Below are 18,618 nucleotides of genomic sequence, written 5' to 3'. Positions count from 1 at the left end.
CTCTTTTAAATACATCCAAGTCAACAAGTGATAGTGCAGCCACTTATCAGGCACATAACTAAACTCTGCCCCTCCCCACCAGGAGTTATGAGCCGAGTTATGATTACTAGCTCCTCATAATTTTAGCTAAGAAATCGTTAGTACCCCAGTAAGAAATAACTTTTGTGTTATAGATGTTAATTAAAAACAACAACAAGCAGCTAAACAAATAAATAAACACATGTCAAAGTGGTATATTTATATTAAGAGAGTTATAACAGGCACACAAAATAATGAGACGTTATGTTTCCCTGATGATGCTAATCCTACTTGGTATTCTCCTCGATGCTGGGCAGACACACAAACAAATAGCTTTGCTAATTTCTGCCGTTTAGAGAGGTAGGTGAACTTGGCAGTTAGAGCTGCCAAATGGGAAATGAGAGGTTTTTCATCTTTGCAAACACTTCGTTTCCACATCTCAACGCGAAAGCCATGCATAAAGTAGCAATGGCATAAGAAGATCCAGCGCCAGTTCTGCTGGAAGCTGCACGGTGACTTTGTACGTGCGGTCGGGATCTGACGGTTTCCCTCTCCACCACAGCACAGAAAGGATAAAGATTCACATCACTCTAATTTAGAGGGTTGTCTAGGTAAGGATGGGGGAGAAGTGTATGCTTCCTAAGCCAGTAAGCGAACTGAATTTTGTGACACAGTTTTCCAGTCAAAATGGTGCACAAAAATGCACCCATTACAGGAAATAATATACAAAATGGCATTCTATGATGGAAAATGACTCACAAAATGCACACATTAGGCAAATTGCACACAAAATTGCATATGGATGAGAAATGCTCATAAAATGCATGGTTTTGTGTGTGCAGGCTTTTAAAAGACAACTTTACACACGGATGTGGGCTGGCTGAACTCAGCTTTGGTAAAATGAGAAATGTGACAGATTCATCCCTCTCTAATCCAGATGGAATACAGTGGTGCCTCGCAAGACAAAATTAATTCGTTCTGTGAGTTTTTTCGTCTAGCGAATTTTTCGTCTTGCGAAGCACGGTGTTGGAAAAGTTTTGGAAAAGCTTCAAAAATCACCAAAAACCTCAAAAAAGGCTACCACATGAGTTCTATGAGTTGCTCCTCGAAGTCAAGTCACAACTGTATTAACGGTGTTAAGAAAAAGGAAACAAACTTGCAAGACATTTTCGTCTTGCGAAGCAAGCCCATAGGGAAATTCGTCTTGCGAAGCAGCTCAAAAACCGCAAAACCCTTTCGTCTAGCGAGTTTTTCGTCTTGCGAGGCATTCGTCTTGCGGGGCACCACTGTAGCTCCTTCTGCTTAAGGAAGGTCCATAGCTCAATGGCAGGGCATCTGCCTTGCAAGCAGGTTCAATCCCTGGCCTCTCCAGGTACGGCTGGGAGAGGCTCCTGCCCCAAATCCCGGAGAACCTCTGCTAGTCAATGTAGACCATACTGAGCTGGGTGGAGCAATGGTCCGACTCAGTAAAAGGCAGCTTCCTATGTTCCTACTGACAGAAAGGACTGAGATCCAACTAAGTCTCCCACTGGAAGAAGGAGTTGGTGGTCCAGTTTTGCCCATTCCCTCTCCTGCTTCCTACACTGCCTGTTACATTTTCCCAGAGGGTGCCCCAACATGGCAGAGCAGTATTCAAGGGCACAGGAAATTGTGGAAATTGCCTCAACCCCTCCCTCCAGCAGGGGCAGAGGTAGCCCAGTGACTACAATCCAGCCTTTTACAAATAACATATTCAGCCCCAAATGACTTAGGACCTCTATACTTGAAGGAGAGCCTCTCTCTGTATGTTCCTGCCCACGAGTTGAGATCTTCCAAGGAAGTTCTCCTTAATGTACCATCACTGGGAACTGTATGCTTGGCAGTGCCACGTGGATAGACATTTTCTATGGTGGGACACATAGAAGGCAAATTCATCACTGAAATTCAGATGCCTTTGTTGTCCAGGCCTTTGTTATTTGATACTGCAGATATGTTGTTTTTAATTGCATTTTCTTTGGAATATGTGTTTTAAATGGAGACTTCGTCATTTTATTGATTTTCTTGTGGCCTGTCCAGAGATCCTAGGATAAGGTGGTCTTATCCTGTGGTGAGTGCCTGAGGGCCCTGCTCTTGCCACTTACCATCTGGCTTGGGGCGGGGCCTGGGGCCTCACAAGGACTGCTCTGCTGCCCAGGAAGACTCCCCTGTGGTGAGTGCCTGAGGGCCCTGCTCTTGCCACTTACCATCTGGCTTGGGGCGGGGCCTGGGGCCTCACAAGGACTGCTCTGCTGCCCAGGAAGACTCCCCTGTGGTGAGTGCCTGAGGGCCCTGCTCTTGCCACTTACCATCTGGCTTGGGGCGGGGCCTGGGGCCTCACAAGGACTGCTCTGCTGCCCAGGAAGACTCCCCTGTGGTGAGTGCCTGAGGGCCCTGCTCTTGCCACTTACCATCTGGCTTGGGGCGGGGCCTGGGGCCTCACAAGGACTGCTCTGCTGCCCAGGAAGACTCCCCTGTGGTGAGTGCCTGAGGGCCCTGCTCTTGCCACTTACCATCTGGCTTGGGGCGGGGCCTGGGGCCTCACAAGGACTGCTCTGCTGCCCAGGAAGTCTCTCCTGCGTGAGTGCCTGAGGGCCCCGCTCTTACCACTTACCATCTGGCTTGGGGCGGGGCCTGGGGCCTCACAAGGACTGCTCTGCTGCCCAGGAAGACTCTCCTGCGTGAGTGCCTGAGGGCCCTGCTCCTTCTTGCCACTTACCACCTGGCCCAGGGAGGGCCTGACAGGCCTCACAAGGACTGCTCCTGCCACTTACTATCTGGCCCAGGGTGGGGCCTCACAAGGATGGTTGTTGCCATTGATGCTGCTACTGCCCAGGAGGACCCGGAGGAGTGCAGAGCTCTTTTTAACATGTTTTGTTTTGTTTTTGTTTTTTAATATTTCCCTTTCCCTTTCGATTCTATATATGGGGGTGGGATGGATGTTTGGGTGGGCTGGGGAATTTGTTAGATTTTGATGAATTTGTAATTTTTGCAGTTTTTGTTTGTATTGTTTTATTGTTTTCTGGGTTGTTTTTGTTTTTTGTTTTTATTGTTTTAAGGTTTTATTGTTCTAGGCTGCGAAAGAATACTATTAATTGCCATCAATGGAGGCCACTATGAGGCCTGGGATTGCTACCGTGGAGGGGCGAGGGAGGTATGGCGGTGGGGGCAGATGTTACAGGCGAAGGGGATCGAGATATGGATACGCTCGTACCCTTTCCAATCTGCGCCCCATCCCGAGGGACGAGGGTAGGGTGAGCAAGGATTACTCACCTCCGTCACTGGTGCTGTGCAATGCCAGGTCTATAGGCAATAAAACCGCCACCCTACGAGATTTCTTTATCTCGCAGGGGGTCGACCTGGCTTGTGTGACGGAGACCTGGGTGCGCGAAGGGGTAACTGTTACCTTACGAGAGATGGCGCCCCCGGGTTTCTCTGTCCTCCACCAGTCGCGGACTGTGGGCCGGGGGGGAGGGGTGGCATTATTAATCCAGGAAGATTGTCCTTTCAGGGCTCTACCATCGCCATCGATCCCCGGCACCGAATGTGTTGGCCTAGTGTGGGGCTCCGAGGAGAGCTTGGCTGTCTGGCTGGTGTACCGGCCACCTAGCGCACCAGCAGCCACCCTGTCAGGCCTATTGGAGGCGGTGGCCGGCTGGGCCTTGGAGTTCCCTAACCTATTGGTATTGGGGGACTTCAACATCCATGCTGATGCCACTCCCTCCTCACAGGCTCTGGACCTGGTGTCTTCCATGGCGACACTAGGGCTCTCCCAGTTTGTTTCGGGCCCCACACATCAAGCAGGCCACACGCTGGATTTGATCTTTGGCGTCGGTATAGATGTGATCATGTCTCCTTCGATTAAGGTGCCATGGTCTGATCACTACGCTCTGAAAGCCAGGATTGACTTTCCACCCCCACCCTGCTTAGGTGGCGAGCCAATTTGGGCTCGCCCGCAGAGGCTGATGGACCCTGAGAGATTCCGCCAAGCCTTGCGGGACCTTGCTCCCCCTGGCGACTCATTGACTGAGCTTGTTGAGGGCTGGAATGCCCAGCTCCTGGCAGCCATCGATGAGATCGCACCTAAGCGCCCTCTGCGACCCCGCAGAAACCGGGCTCCCTGGTTTACCGAGGAGCTCCGGAAAATGAAGCGGGACCTCAGACGGCTAGAGCGAGTATGGCGGGGTGCCCGTGACGGAGCCTCAAGAACATCTTATAGGGCTTTTATGAAAACCTACGAGATGGCGGTGAAGGCTGCTAAGAAGTCATACTTCTCGGCCTCCATTGCATCCGCAAGCTCTCGCCCAGCGCAATTATTTAGTATAATCAGGTCTTTAACGTCCCTTGAGGGACAGCCAAATTTAAATAACAAATTGACACACGGCTGTGAGGCATTTGCGAGCTTTTTTGCGGAGAAGGTCTTGTCGCTCCGCCATGACCTCCCTGCCAATTTGGATACAATAAAGGAACTGGAGGCCCCTCGACTGTCCTCGGGTCCAGTATTGGACCACTTCGACCAGATATCCCCAGCCGATGTGGACAGACTCCTCCGAGCTGGAAAGCCCACCACCTGTCCTCTCGACCCGTGCCCGTCTTGGCTGATTAGAGCGTGTCCAGACGAGGTGCGGGCCCTCCTGGGGGATATCATCAATTTGTCCCTTGGCACGGGGACATTCCCAGGGGAACTGAAGGAGGCAGTGGTGCGCCCGCTCTTAAAGAAAACATCATTAGATCCTTTAGATCTATCCAATTACCGCCCGGTTTCGAATCTTCCATTCCTGGGTAAGGTGATTGAGAGAGCGGTTGCTGAACAGCTTGGTGGGTTTCTGGATGAAACATCGGCTCTGGATCCATTCCAGTCCGGCTTCCGCGCTGGTCATGGGACCGAGACGGCTCTGGTCGCCCTAACAGATGACCTTCGTAGACAGCTGGATCGAGGCGGGTCGGGGCTGCTGATTCTTCTAGATCTATCAGCAGCTTTCGACATGGTCGATCACGAACTTCTGGACCACCGCCTTGCCGACGTGGGGATCCAGGGCACAGTCCTTCAATGGCTGCGCTCGTTTCTCTCTGGTCGGGGACAGAGGGTGGCGCTTGGGGGGGAATTGTCATCGCGCCACTCCTTGGTGTGTGGAGTACCTCAGGGTGCGATACTCTCCCCGATGCTTTTCAACATCTTTATGTGCCCCCTCGCCCAGCTTGTTCGGAGTTTTGGGCTGGGTTGTCATCAGTATGCCGATGACACCCAACTCTATCTGTTGATGGATGGCCATCCTGACTCGGCCCCAGACACACTGACCAGATGTTTGGAAGCTGTGGCTGGATGGTTACGTGGGAGCCGGTTGAAGCTAAATCCTTCGAAGACAGAGGTCCTGTGGCTGGGACGGGGCGATATGGGATTGGGGGGGCAACTCCCATCTCTTGCGGGGGCGCAATTAGTGCCAGCACTGTCCGTTAAGAGTTTGGGTGTAATCTTCGACACCTCCCTTTCCATGGAGGCGCAGATTGCAGCTATAACAAAGGCGGCATTTTTCCATCTCCGCCAAGCTAAGCAGTTGGCTCCTTACCTCTCTCGCCCTGACCTAGCCACTGTGATCCACGCGACGGTCACCTCCAGACTGGATTATTGTAACTCGCTCTACGTGGGGCTGCCCTTGAGACTGACCCAGAAACTCCAGCGGGTGCAGAATGCTGCAGCGAGACTCCTTACGAGGTCTTCGCTGCGAGATCACATTCACCCGGTGCTATACCAGCTGCACTGGCTCCCGGTGGAGTACAGGATCAGGTTTAAGGTGCTGGTTTTAACCTTTAAAGCCCTATATGGCCTAGGACCCTCGTACCTACGGGACCGCCTCTCCTGGTATGCCCCACAGAGAAACCTACGGTCTTCAAATAAAAACATCTTGAAGGTCCCAGGCCTCAGAGAGGTCAGGCTGGCCTCAACTAGAGCCAGGGCTTTTTCGGCTGTGGCTCCGATCTGGTGGAACGCTCTGTCACAAGAGACCAGGGCCTTGCGGGACTTGACATCTTTCCGCAGGGCCTGCAAGACAGAGCTGTTCCACCAGGCCTTTGGCCAGGGCACAGCCTGACTCCCTCCCTCGGCAATCTTCGCAGAGCTCTGGCCCAATGGTTGCCAGTGGCTTGAATTAATTAATTTTTATAATGAATGATTTTAGAATGTTGTTTATGTTGTACTTTTGTACTGTTTTATTGTTGTTAGCCGCCCTGAGCCCGGCTTCGGCTGGGGAGGGCGGGATATAAATAAAATTTATTATTATTATTATTATTAAACATAGCCTACCTAAATAAACAAATAAACCTCCATTTAATAATTACCCCTTGCTTCTGAACTTGGGAAGTCCTTGCGTAGGCAATGGAGCTTCCTAGATCCAGCGACGCATTATCTCAACTCACCTTTCCAAATCGGTTATGCTGTTGTTTCCCAATGATGATTTATATTCACTTATGTGAACACCATCGGTGTGACCGTTGCCTTACAGAATAATGTGCAAAATGTCAAGCTGTTGCCCTGAGGTGCCTACAATTGAAAATTCAGCCCAAGGGAATGTGAGAAAAATGGTAATGGGAAGAACAGGCATGCTTTTCAGAGGTCTGGAGGACTAAGAGGTTAAGTTACGGAGAAAAGGTGGCTTGGAAGGAAGAGAGATAAACAGAATTGCATTGCATGTAAGGGTAGAATTGTTTCATAGTTTATCTTGTTGGTGTGTTTGGGAGTTTGATATTGTTTTATTGCATGGTTGGTTATTTTATAAAGCCCCATATAGCACCAACCCCTGATCTTTTAGGGATGAAGGGTGAATTACAAATGCTTTTACCAAGAACAAAAATCATGGGAGTGGGAGACTGTTAAATGCCTGAGGGTGGTGGAAGTTTTAGAAACCGAACGTGCTTCCAGAAGAGTGTTTATCATGTGACTGATGCTGCTGTTGTATGCCACTGTTTCCAGCATCCACACATTCCATATCTCTACCCTTCCCAATTTAATCCAGATGTACATTTACTGTGGAAAATTTCTGGATTTTCTCTTTCCCCCTCTGCTCCTAATGTTTGTATCTTCAAAAGAAGTGATTTAAGTGTTTCCTATGAAAGAGAGTTGGAAATGACTGTCCTTCCTACCCCCCCCCCCCAATACTGCGAAGAGGGCACAAGGAAGAAGAAAAAGTAAAAACTGAGCAAATGAGATGATTTCAGTTCAGCTCTTTCATATATATTTTTTTAAACACACATTGCACTGGGGTGCCTGGTGCAAAATGAATGTGTATTCAGCTTTCTTGTGCAGAGGTGGCAGGAGCTAAGAAATCAGAAACACTGTGAGCCACCAGGTATGCATATTAAAGCTGGCATCACAATTCTGCCTCAGCTGAAGTTCAGAGAGAATTTGGAGGCTCCTGCTCAGGTGAAATATCAGAGTCATTGAAAGGGAAGCCGAAAGAGACTTATAAGCCTAATGAAATAGCTCAGTGGGATTTCTCATGTCTCTAGTATTGATGATGAGCTAAAGGACAGCATGGCTGCCTTACTGGGTCATAGAATCATAGAACTGTAGAGTTAGAAGGGACTCTGGGAATCATCTCGTCCAACCCCCTGCAATGCAGGAATGGGCAGCTGCCCCATACGGGGATCAAACCTGCAACCTTGGCATTATCAGCACCACACTCACACTCCAATCAACTGAGCCATCCAGGCCTCCAGGGCCAGACCACTGCTTCCAAATCTGATTGGTCTTTGGCACCCAAACATGGGTGTCTGGCAAGGTCTTTCCCCTCACCTCCTACTTTCCTTTCACCCAAAGATGCCAGGGACTGAACTTTGATCCTTCTGCCTGCAAAGTGTGAGGTTCTGAGCTACGTTCAAAGCTTCTGTTTTTGAGACGTATGGCATGGACGTGACCGAAGATAAGAACACAATAAGAGCTTGCAGGATCAGGCCAGTGGCCCACCTAGTCCAGCGTCCTGTTCTTGCAGTGGCCACCCAGATGCCTGGGGGAAATCCACAAGCCAGATCTGAACACAAGAGCATTCTTCCTCTCTCCTTTCCCATCACTTCTGCCTCCAGTTGGTGAAATCCTCCTTTAAAGCCACCCTTAGTCCTGTCAATTAATTTCAGTTTGTATACTGTGTGGTACTAGCACTGAATAAAAGCCTATCTTTTCCCCCTCGCCACACCATTTTTCGTTTTGTATCTCTATTTCATGTCCCACTATGGTGTCAGCCACACCTCCGAAAGCCTGATTCCAATTTGACAGTAAACGGTGGGTTTTCCCAGAGAAAGTAGCAGGACAAAAGGAAAACCTCTTAGACCCCATGACTTGAAATCACGAGACAAACAAAAGCGCAGACGAACCCTCGTTTATCTTTCTTCTAAACCAAAATACCTCAAGTGCTTTAGTCTTCCTATTAGAAAAGGAATTGTTGGTTAATCCTGCCATAATTTCCCATTTCTGGGAATTTCTCAGACCCCTTTTATATGCCGATAAATAAGATACTCAGTCTATTTCATATAGCAGCTCATGATAATGAACAGAATGTCTGTTGCATTCAAAAAGCTCCCCTTTCCATCATTTGATGTTAGCGTTACCAGAAGGAAGAGTTTATAACATACCCCAAAGTCCATTAGTCTCACTGTCACAGGCCTCTATTCAAGATGCTCATCTGCATTTTTATTACTCTATTTTAAATCCAGACATTAGAAAGCAAGATGGCCGAAGTAAGCAGCTACAAAACCTAGCAAAGGGCAAGTCAACCATACTTAGCATGTGGTAAGAATCCTGTGCCCACAGAAAGACAGCATTGCAAGCTCCTGCATGAATGTGCCTTCACCCCCACTCACTTGAGTGCCAGGGCCAACGTTACGCCTTGGCAACATGTCCTAGTTCTGAAAATTGTGTAGCAGTCCTTCATTAGTACAAGCTAGCTCCACAGATTACTCAGTTCTGCATTGTGTAAAACATTTCAGGGGAGTTGCCATCTTTGTTGTGTTTGCTGCCAAAGGTTAACTTTCCAATCCTATGTTATACACGTCTACTCAGAGGTAATAAATAATAATAATAATAATAATAATAATAATAATAATAATAATAATAATAATAATAATAATAATAATAATAATATTTATTTATACCCCGCCCTCCCCAGCCAAGGCCGGGCTCAGAGCGGCTTACAAGCAATAATAAAAACAAGTTGAATGATTACAACTTAAAAACAAAATTAAAATACAACATTAAAATATTGAAACATTAAAATATTTAAATGTAGCCTCATCGTAGGAGGAGAAGGAAAAGAAAAAAGAAAGAGAGGGAGGGAATCAAATCAAATTGTAAGTCCATTTAGGTTCAGTGGGGCCCAATTCCTAAACACACTTAGCATGAAACACCTTTGCGGCTCAATGGGTCAGTGTGTTCACCAAAAGGTTGGTGGTTTGAGCCCACCCAGGGATAGATGTGGGCAGAAGTCCCGCATTGCAGGGGGTTGGACTAGATGACCCTTGAGGTCCCTTCCAACTCTACAATACTTTAATTCTATGTCTGAAGGTTACCCATTGAGCTACATGGTTGGAGTGGGAGTCTCAACTCACTCTAAGTATGTGTCTCTAGTCTTTATCCACTACCATTAACTTATTATGTAGACTTTTTTGAGAACAAATAATCACTATTAACTCGCCTGTGACCCTTGGAATAGGAAAAAACCTGATCTAGATGGATCAGTGAACATGATCCTACATGCATATCAGCTTCCTGATTTTCGACATGACCCATCTAATATGCTGAAACTCAACTGCAGTATTTGTATATAATGTTTCAGTTAGCAAAAACTCCTTATGCTGTTTCTCTCTGAGGTGCCAATTAACTGCTCATAATGAAGGCAAGGAAATTTAATACCAAAAAAATTGTTTATTCATCAGCGGTAGTTATGTAAAATATTACTTTGTGTCAAGCATCAACTCTAATGAATTGATGAACAGCACTGTCTTGGGCAACAAACGTTGCTAAAGCCACAAAGCCAGGCTCCACAGGAGTGAATGCAATGTCTCCTGATACATTTTGAATTGAGGAGGACGTAAACAAGATGAAACATGCTAGCCAATAAAGACAATAGGACATGAAAGTCATAGGCAGGGGAGCTAAGAAGTGAATATGCATTAGTTATCCTAAATCACGAACTACTGTACTGGCAATTCAGTGTCTGTGGAAAAACAGTGCAATAGTTCCTCTAAAAAAGAAAATTAAAAGGTCCAGTATAAAACTCCCCCTGCAACGTAGGAATCTCAGCTAAAGTATCCATGACAGATGGCATCCAACCTCTGCTTAAAAACCTCCCAAAGAAGACGATTCCACTGTCAGGACAGTCAGTATTTCTCAGCCTGGCTGAGTGATAGGAGAATAAAAACAGCAGAGAACCATGTTGTGTGGGATCCATTCCAAACTGTTACCTCTGAGGATGTGGACAGGCTGCTTGGATGAGTGAAACCAACCACCTGTCCCCTTGATCCTTGCCCATCCTGGCTTATAAAAGGTAGCAGGGAAGGGCTGGGTGATGGGCTTTGCAGGATGGTGAATGCTTCTCTCTGTGAAGGAGACTTCCCAGACCTGCTGAAAGAGGCGGTTATCAAACCACTTCTTAAAAAACCATCTTTAGATGCGGCCAATATGGCCAACTATTGCCCCAGTCTCAAATCTTCCATTCTTGGGCAAGGTGATTGAGTGAGTGGTTGCTGAACAACTCCAGTCACGCCTGGAAGAAGTGGACCATTTGGATCCCTTCCAGTTGGGATTCAGGCCTCGTCATGGGACTGAAACTGCCTTGAAGGTACATTCTTTCACCTTTGGTGGACATGCCCAAAGATTAAGGCTTTCTGGGAAATGATATATAATGAACTGAAAAAGGTATTTAAGTATACCTTCCTGAAGAAACCAGAGGCCTTTCTCCTGGGAATTGTCGGCCAATTGGTGCCAAAGAGGGACAGAACTTTCTTTATGTATGCTACTACAGCAGCAAGAATACTCATCGCTAAGTATTGGAAGACACAAGATCTACCCACTCTGGAAGAATGGCAGATGAAGGTGATCGACTACATGGAATTGGCTGAAATGACTGGCAGAATCCGAGACCAGAGAGAAGAATCGGTGAAAGAAGACTGGAAGAAATTTAAAGACTATTTAAAGAAATATTGTAAAATTAATGAATGTTAGAAGGATGTTGGATAGAAACTAAGTGGTTTCCAGCTTTAATGCTTTAGGAGACATGAAAAAAAGATTCACAAATGGGTAAAAGTTTAATGGTAGGGATTTGCTGAACTAACAAACTGAATTGGAATACAGGGAGGGGAGGTGTGAGGAGGTCTGAGAAATAAGTGTACGGAAGTTATGTTATTGAAAATTAATGTGTGTTTTTAATTGTTTTTTTATTTTGTATGTTTATTTTTCATTTTTTGCTATATTTTAAAAACTTTCAATAAATATCTTTTTTAAAAAAATAGTTATCTCTCGCTTGGACTACTGCAAGGCGCTCTGTGTGGGGCTACCTTTGAAGGTGACCCAGAAACTACAACTAATCCAGAATGTGGCAGCTAGACTGGTGACTGAGAGCAGCTGCCAAGACCATATAACACCAGTCTTGAAAGACCTACACTGCCCCCTAGTACGTTTCCGAGCACAATTCAAAGTGTTGGTGCTGACCTTCAAAGCCCTAAACGGCCTTGGTCCAGTATACCTGAAGGAGCGTCTCCACCCCCATCATTCTGCCCAGAGACTGAGGTCCAGTGCCGAGGGCCTTCTGGTGGTTCCCTCACTGCGAGAAGCCAAATTACAGGGAACCAGGCAGAGGGCCTTCTCAGTAGTGACACCCGCCCTGCGGAATGCCCTCCCACCAGATGTCAAAGAGAAAAACAACTACCAGACTTTTAGAAGACATCTGAAGGCAGCCCTGTTTAGGGAAGCTTTTAATGTTTATTGTATTTTTATATTTTGTTGGAGTGGCTGGGGAAACCCAACCAGATGGGTGGGAGATAAATAAATTATGATGATGATGATGATGATGATGATGATGTACAGCTGCACTTTGGTTCTCAAACTTAATCCATTCCGGAAGTCCATTCCAAAACCAAAGTGTTCCAATACCAAGGTGCGCTTTCCCATAGAAAGCAATGCAAAATAGATTAATCTGCCCCAGACTTTTAAAAACAACCCCTAAAACAGCAATTTAACATGAATTTTGCTATCTAAAGAGACCACTGATCCATCAAATGAAAGCAATAAACATTGTACTGCAATCACACAATCAATCAATCAATCAATCAATCAATCGGTAGCTGAACTGGGTTCCACACAGTCACACACACAAAAGAGCCGCAAAAACAAAAAGGCAAAATAAATAGCAAAAACAGACAGACCTCAGCGTAACACTCAAAACGGAGCACGTTCGGCTTCCGGAAAAAGTTTGCAAACCAGAACACCTGCTTCCGGGTTTGCAGTGTTTGGGTTCCAAGGTGTTTAAGTACCAAGGCGTTTGAGAAGCAAGGTACCACTGTATTCTGTCTTGAGTTTCCTGGAGGACTGGTGGGATATTAGAGGAATAAAACAAGGAAACATATAAAATAGTTGTTTCAAAATGGCTTGGGAAATGGATCTGGCCAGGAAGAAGCAATATGTTAAAGACAAGCACATTTTATTATGAGATTGGTTTGTGGGGGGGGGGGGACGGGGGACTAGAGTCCACTTCATCAGATGCATGAAATGCTCACCTCAGAAGACAGGTATTCAAAGAAAAGATCTGCTTGGCAGCATGTAATGTACAGTTTTGTCCTAATGGACCAATTAGGGTAAAAATAGTAAAGTGCAAAAGAAGGTTAGGAATTAAATGTAAGAACTCCTGTAGCACAAGCATTCAGAAACTGATTTCCAAACTTTTATGAGAGAAAAAGCACAGTCCCCCAGGTATAATCATGTGGATTTGGGTCTGCCATTTCTCCGACACAAGTTTTTCTACTTTCATATACTGAATACTGCAACCGTCACATGTTTGAATGAGAAACTAGAGCTCACTTTTTTCCTCCTACAGGAGTTCAGATTGTTATAGCTGTCCTCAGAGCCCAGCTTGTTAACAACAACCTCATACAATGTTCAGAGCTGAGCCTGTCAACAACAGCTTAATACAGTGGTACCTCGGGTTAAGTACTTAATTCGTTCCGGAGGTCTGTTCTTAACCTGAAACTGTTCTTAACCTGAAGCACCACTTTAGCTAATGGGGCCTCCTGCTGCCGCCGCACCGCCGGAGCATGATTTCTGTTCTCATCCTGAAGCAAAGTTCTTAACCTGAAGCACTATTTCTGGGTTAGCGGAGTCTGTAACCTGAAGCATATGTAACTTGAGGTACCACTGTACAGGTGGGGTTTTTTTAGTCCAGTTCATTAACCGCTACATCTATGCCAGCTGTATATAATCTTACAAGGATACATCAGTTGTAAAAGATTGCCATATATTGGGGCTGGGGATATTTTTTTGACTATGTTTTTAATAACTGGCATGTGTCTGCGTGTGCACATGAACACACAAGAGCCATAAAAAATTATTAAGTGATCTGTGATTTACTGTGAAAATATTATTCAGAGAGAGCCTACTCATGAGCCTATTCAGAATCTACGCATGCCCCTCGATCTGTGCTTCCTCACAGTTTTCTTTACCAGCCAGAAATTTTATCGCTCGCATTTTATTACCAGCTTCTTCTTCTTTTTTGGCTGCAGATCCCAATTGTGAACATTCATTGCACTTTACAGCTTTAAAATTAAAATGTTTTGGGGAGGGAAAGCACAAGGACTCGGGAGGTTCAGGTTTCATTAGCTCCTCCCTGTCACAAAACATTTATTCCTCCGCGGGGATATCACTTAGCTCCCATCCACTCTCTGACACAATTTCCTGGCAGTAGTTCCACATTGTAGTCAAAGACCGAAGCCATTATAAGGTCGCAAATAGCTACACCATATGTATTATTTATGCCTTTCACTTTAAAGTATGTATTATGCGCCGCTTCCAACCCGGCCTCCCCCTCAGGCTGCAAGCGCATAATGGACTGTGGGAAGGCAGCCTGGAGCAAGAGCTATTTAACACCTCAGAACTCTTGCGCTCCAAGGAGGAAAAAGAGGTGGGTGAGCAATTTACCTGGTGCACTTAAGACTGGTCTAGCTGAGAAAACTACATTCATCTAATTTCTAAGCTCATTTACTCATTCCTTTGTGGACAATTGTTTTGTTCTCTTTCTCTCTCCACCCCCAGCCCCCCTCGCTCCAGTACTTTTCTACAGCTTAAGCCTATAAAAAAGGTAAAGGACCCCTGGGCGGTTAAGTCCAGTCAAAGGCGACTATGGGGTTGTGGCGCTCATCTGGCTTTTCAGGCCAATGAAGCTGGCGTTTGTCCACAGACAGCTTTCCGGGTCATGTGGCCAGCATGGCTAAACCACTTCTGGTGCAATGGAACATCATGATGGAAGCCAGAAATGCTGTTTACCTTCCCACTGCAGCGGTACCTATTTATCTACTTGAACTGGTGTGCTTTCAAACTGCTAGGTGGGCAGGAGCTGGGACAGAGCAACGGGAGCTCACCCCGTCATGGGGATTTGAACCACCAACCTCCAGATCAGCAAACCCAAGAGGCTCAGTGGTTTCGACCACAGCACCACCCATGTCCTGTGGTTTTCCTATGGCTGCACACACGTTTGGGGAAGCAATGGCTGGCTAAAGTGTGGTGCACCTGCGTTAAATGTGTGGTGGAGATGGGGTCTTCGTTTCTTAGCTGTGCGCACACCATACATTTAAAGTACATGACTTCATCTCCCCTTTCCCCCTGCCCCAAAGAATCATGGAACATGTAGGTTGTTAAGGGTGCTGGGATTTGTAGCTCTGTGAGGGGAGAGGTATCTGGGAAATGTAGTTATTTTTAATTTCAGATTTTCCCTGAGAAATCCCCCACAAAGACTCAGAAAAATCCAGGCCATTCTTAATTGAGAGGGACAGGGTTTTTTCTTGTCTCTAGAAGAATGGCACATTTTTCACAAGCAACTTGCATTTTTATACTTTATTATTGATGTCTCACATTCCTGCTAGAAAACACAGGCAAGTTTAAAGAGGGCTCCCAGTGGTCTTTTATTCAGTCACTAATCCTTAGTTTTGCACTCACTGAAGGATTAGCATTCCCAGACCTTTTGTGAGACAGTCAAGTCAGTTGAGGATTTCCCAAAACATTTTAGGACTTACCCAAAATGGCCCTCCAATGTCATTACCCTGTTTCCAGGCAGCAAATTGTGGTGTGTGTGTGTCTTTCACTAACTTTCAGGGGGTAAAATCTGGCTGAATTTACTGGCACTAATGATCCTTGCAGTCCTGGGAGCGGGGAGCTGCCATGAAACTCCTTGGGTGACCCTGGGCCAGTCACTGCCTCTCAGCCTAACCTACTCACAGGGTTGTTGTGGGGATTAAATGAGGAGGGAGAGAACCATGTATGCCACGTGGCTAATTCATAATAAATGAACGAATAAGTTTTAACTACCAGTCCCTAGGGTGAAATCAAGAAGAAATGTCCTTATCGGACTGGCTTCATAATGAAATGAATAACGTTCCCTCTTATTGCTCTGAAAACAGCTAAGACAGAGGGAAATGCTTCCTTTCCTCACTCAAGGAAATTGCTGGGTAAAATAAAAATGGTAGACACAACAAAATCCATTTTTGAACTGAAGTCTAAAGAGAATTTTTGACTTATCCATGAATAATGCAGTGTTCCATGCATAAGAGCTGCAAATTTATAATTTCCTTTCTATGTTACTGCATTAGGAAGTAATGCTAGAGCCACATAATGAATAAAGGCAGAAGTAACACCAAACTCGATTCAGAAATTCCCCCTGGTTCTAACCTAACCCTTTCCCAGAGACCTACATTCAGATGTGCACAGAATTTTGTGATACTGAGGAATATTCTTGCCTTTGAGATGCAATCTTAAATTGTACAACCTGGGTACAGGTTTGCCACGACCGTGAGAACAACGCTGCCTAAACTCTAGCAAATATGCCTGAAGTACAGTATACCTTTATCTTTCTATGAATAATTCTGTGTTTCACATAGTCCAGAAGTTTTCCAATGTTGCCTTCTTATGAGATGAAATCATACTCATGTTCATTACGAGTCAGCAGTCTTGCTTAGATATACTTCCATTAGGTTCTGATTTCTTACTTTTGCAGTCGGAGTAACACCACACACCCACACCCTTCTTTCTCCAGATGTTTGTAGAATCACTTTTGATTGATATTACATGTTGTTTTGTTACTTATAATTCAGACTCTTGTGGTGCTGTGAAAAACATGTTTGGCAGGCTCCCAATTTCCATTTCGGTGTATGAAGGTAATCCATGAGTGACGTCATAAAATTACCTTTAATTCAAGTGATATTCAGCCTATTCATTAGAGAGTTCACAGAGAAATCACTGTGGGAATTCATGGAGACAGTCACTTTGCTAATCTCAGCATGCATATCAGTTACTTTTCCATTTAGACTGCCTCAGACCATCCTGGTACTTGTGCAATATCCACATAGTTCAAGGAACAAGCCTGCTGTGCAAGGGGCATGCTTCTGTTGGTTGTATTGAGTGTCATTCAATTGTTTTGATTATGACCTGACTGATCCTTTGTGTGTTTACTGAGAGGTCAGTCCCACTATATTCAACAGAGTTTGTTCCCTGAATTGCAGCTGAAGGGTTGCATCCAACTAAGTCCTATTCAGAAGAGACCCACTGAAATTATTGAACCAAGCTAAACCATGATGTCCCTGAATACTATTTGCTGGATATCACAGGTAGGCAGAGTGCTGCTGTGATCATGTCTAGCTTGCAGGCTTCCCACAGCCATCTGGCTAGCTACTGTAAGAACAGGATGCCGGCCATCGTTCTGATCCAGCAGATTCTTATGTCCACTCATTGAAATGGATGACTCTGAGTAGGGCTAACATTGGATGCAACCCTAAATCTCTCATACTGGATCTTGGAATCAATGGATGCACAAGTTTAACTATGTGAAAGCATCAGTACATTAGCATTAACTGCTTATTTCTAGCTTTCAACATTCCCATTATTCCACTAACTTTAGGAATACCTTCATGTTACACCTTTGCAATAACTATCCATTAGTATTATATAGGCTCTCAGGCCCCTTCAGCCTCAGCCTGCCAGTTTAACTTCCTGCTAAGGGCACATTTGAATCATTTTATGATTTTATGTTCCATTTTTATGTCTCCTCCAATCTTCATTTTATATTCTATTTATGATTAATGAAAGTGTTAGCCCGAGTGCAATTACAAGGCAGTCCAAACCTTTTATGTTTTCTTTCTAAAATGTAACCTAGTAATGCCATTTGTTTCCCTGCCAGTTTTCGTTTCTCACAGTGCCTCCAGAGATGGTCTTGTGCCCCACTTTGTGGAGGGAGGTCCTCTGTTCAAAGGAATTCTCTGTTTGAAGGGCTGTCCAGTCCAAGTCAAATTTAAAGATAAAGAACTATAAGAAGGGAGAGGGCAGGAGACGACATTGCCCATCAGCAGCTGGCAGACTGGACAGCAGGCTAAGGTCACATTCACACCATACATTTAAAATGTTATACCACCACTTTTCATGACTTCCCCAAAGAATTATGGGAGGTGTAGCTTGCTAAGCACACTGAGAGTAGTTAGGAGACCCCTATTCCCCTCACAGAACTGCAGTTTCCAGATCTGTTTAGCAATCAATCTTCCTTCATAGGAAACTCTGGGAATTGTATCTCTGTGAGGGGAACAGGGGTCTGCCTGAAACAGAATAGGAATATAAGATTTCTGAATTTTTCAAGTACAGCACGCTCTTGCAGTTAAATATCATAGCAGCCACAGAAGAAAAACACCCCCAAGCTTAGCAGAGCCTCACAAACTCAACAACAGGTTCAACATTCATCTAAATTACTTCCAAAGCCATTATAAACACATGAGTTCTATTTTTCCCCTGCATTTTTGCATGATTTAAAATGGTGAGCACCATTACAATGGCAGCTGTTCTACTTAGTTGCAGATGGGAAGTGATGAAATAAAAGACTTTGCGGCAATTGGATAACAAAACAAATTCAGCAGATGCAATTATGAGGGCCTGCTAAATCTGTCACAGTTCCATGCATGTTATCCCTTCTTTAGGTCAAGTATTGATAAGAGCCATTGCAATCCTGCCTATTTACCCAATACCCTATTAGCCGAGTTCCTTCAGGGTTTCCCCCCAAAATAAAGCACTGGTAATAATTATTCTACTTGCCATGACTTGAATGATTTTAATAAACTCTTAAGAGCATAACTATTCTTCAAACTTCACACGTCTGTGAATTTTGCAATACAGATACTGACTAAAAAAAATACACTGAAATGTATATTTTAGGATAAAATATGTTTAGAAATGCCTAAGTGAAATTAAATCCAAAACTACAGCATTTTGTGATAAAATGCACATGTAAATATTATTATTCATGTTTATTTAAATGTGCATTTAAATATGGTTGGTTTTTTTGGCTTGGATTTTATTTA

At 45.1% G+C, this 18,618-nt stretch overlaps 1 protein-coding gene across 4 annotated transcripts in view; it reads right to left on the bottom strand.

Moving 5' to 3' along the window:
- The window catches only part of KCNH1 (potassium voltage-gated channel subfamily H member 1), a 249,115-nt gene that overhangs the window by 14,919 nt on the left and 215,578 nt on the right, over positions 1–18,618 (bottom strand). The window lies entirely within an intron of this gene.

Source organism: Podarcis bocagei, assembly GCF_964188305.1.
Source record: "Podarcis bocagei genome assembly, chromosome: 3".
NCBI lineage: Eukaryota > Metazoa > Chordata > Lepidosauria > Squamata > Lacertidae > Podarcis > Podarcis bocagei.
Note: the sequence above shows the minus strand (reverse complement) of the source record. Positions and strands in the feature narration are given on the sequence as shown.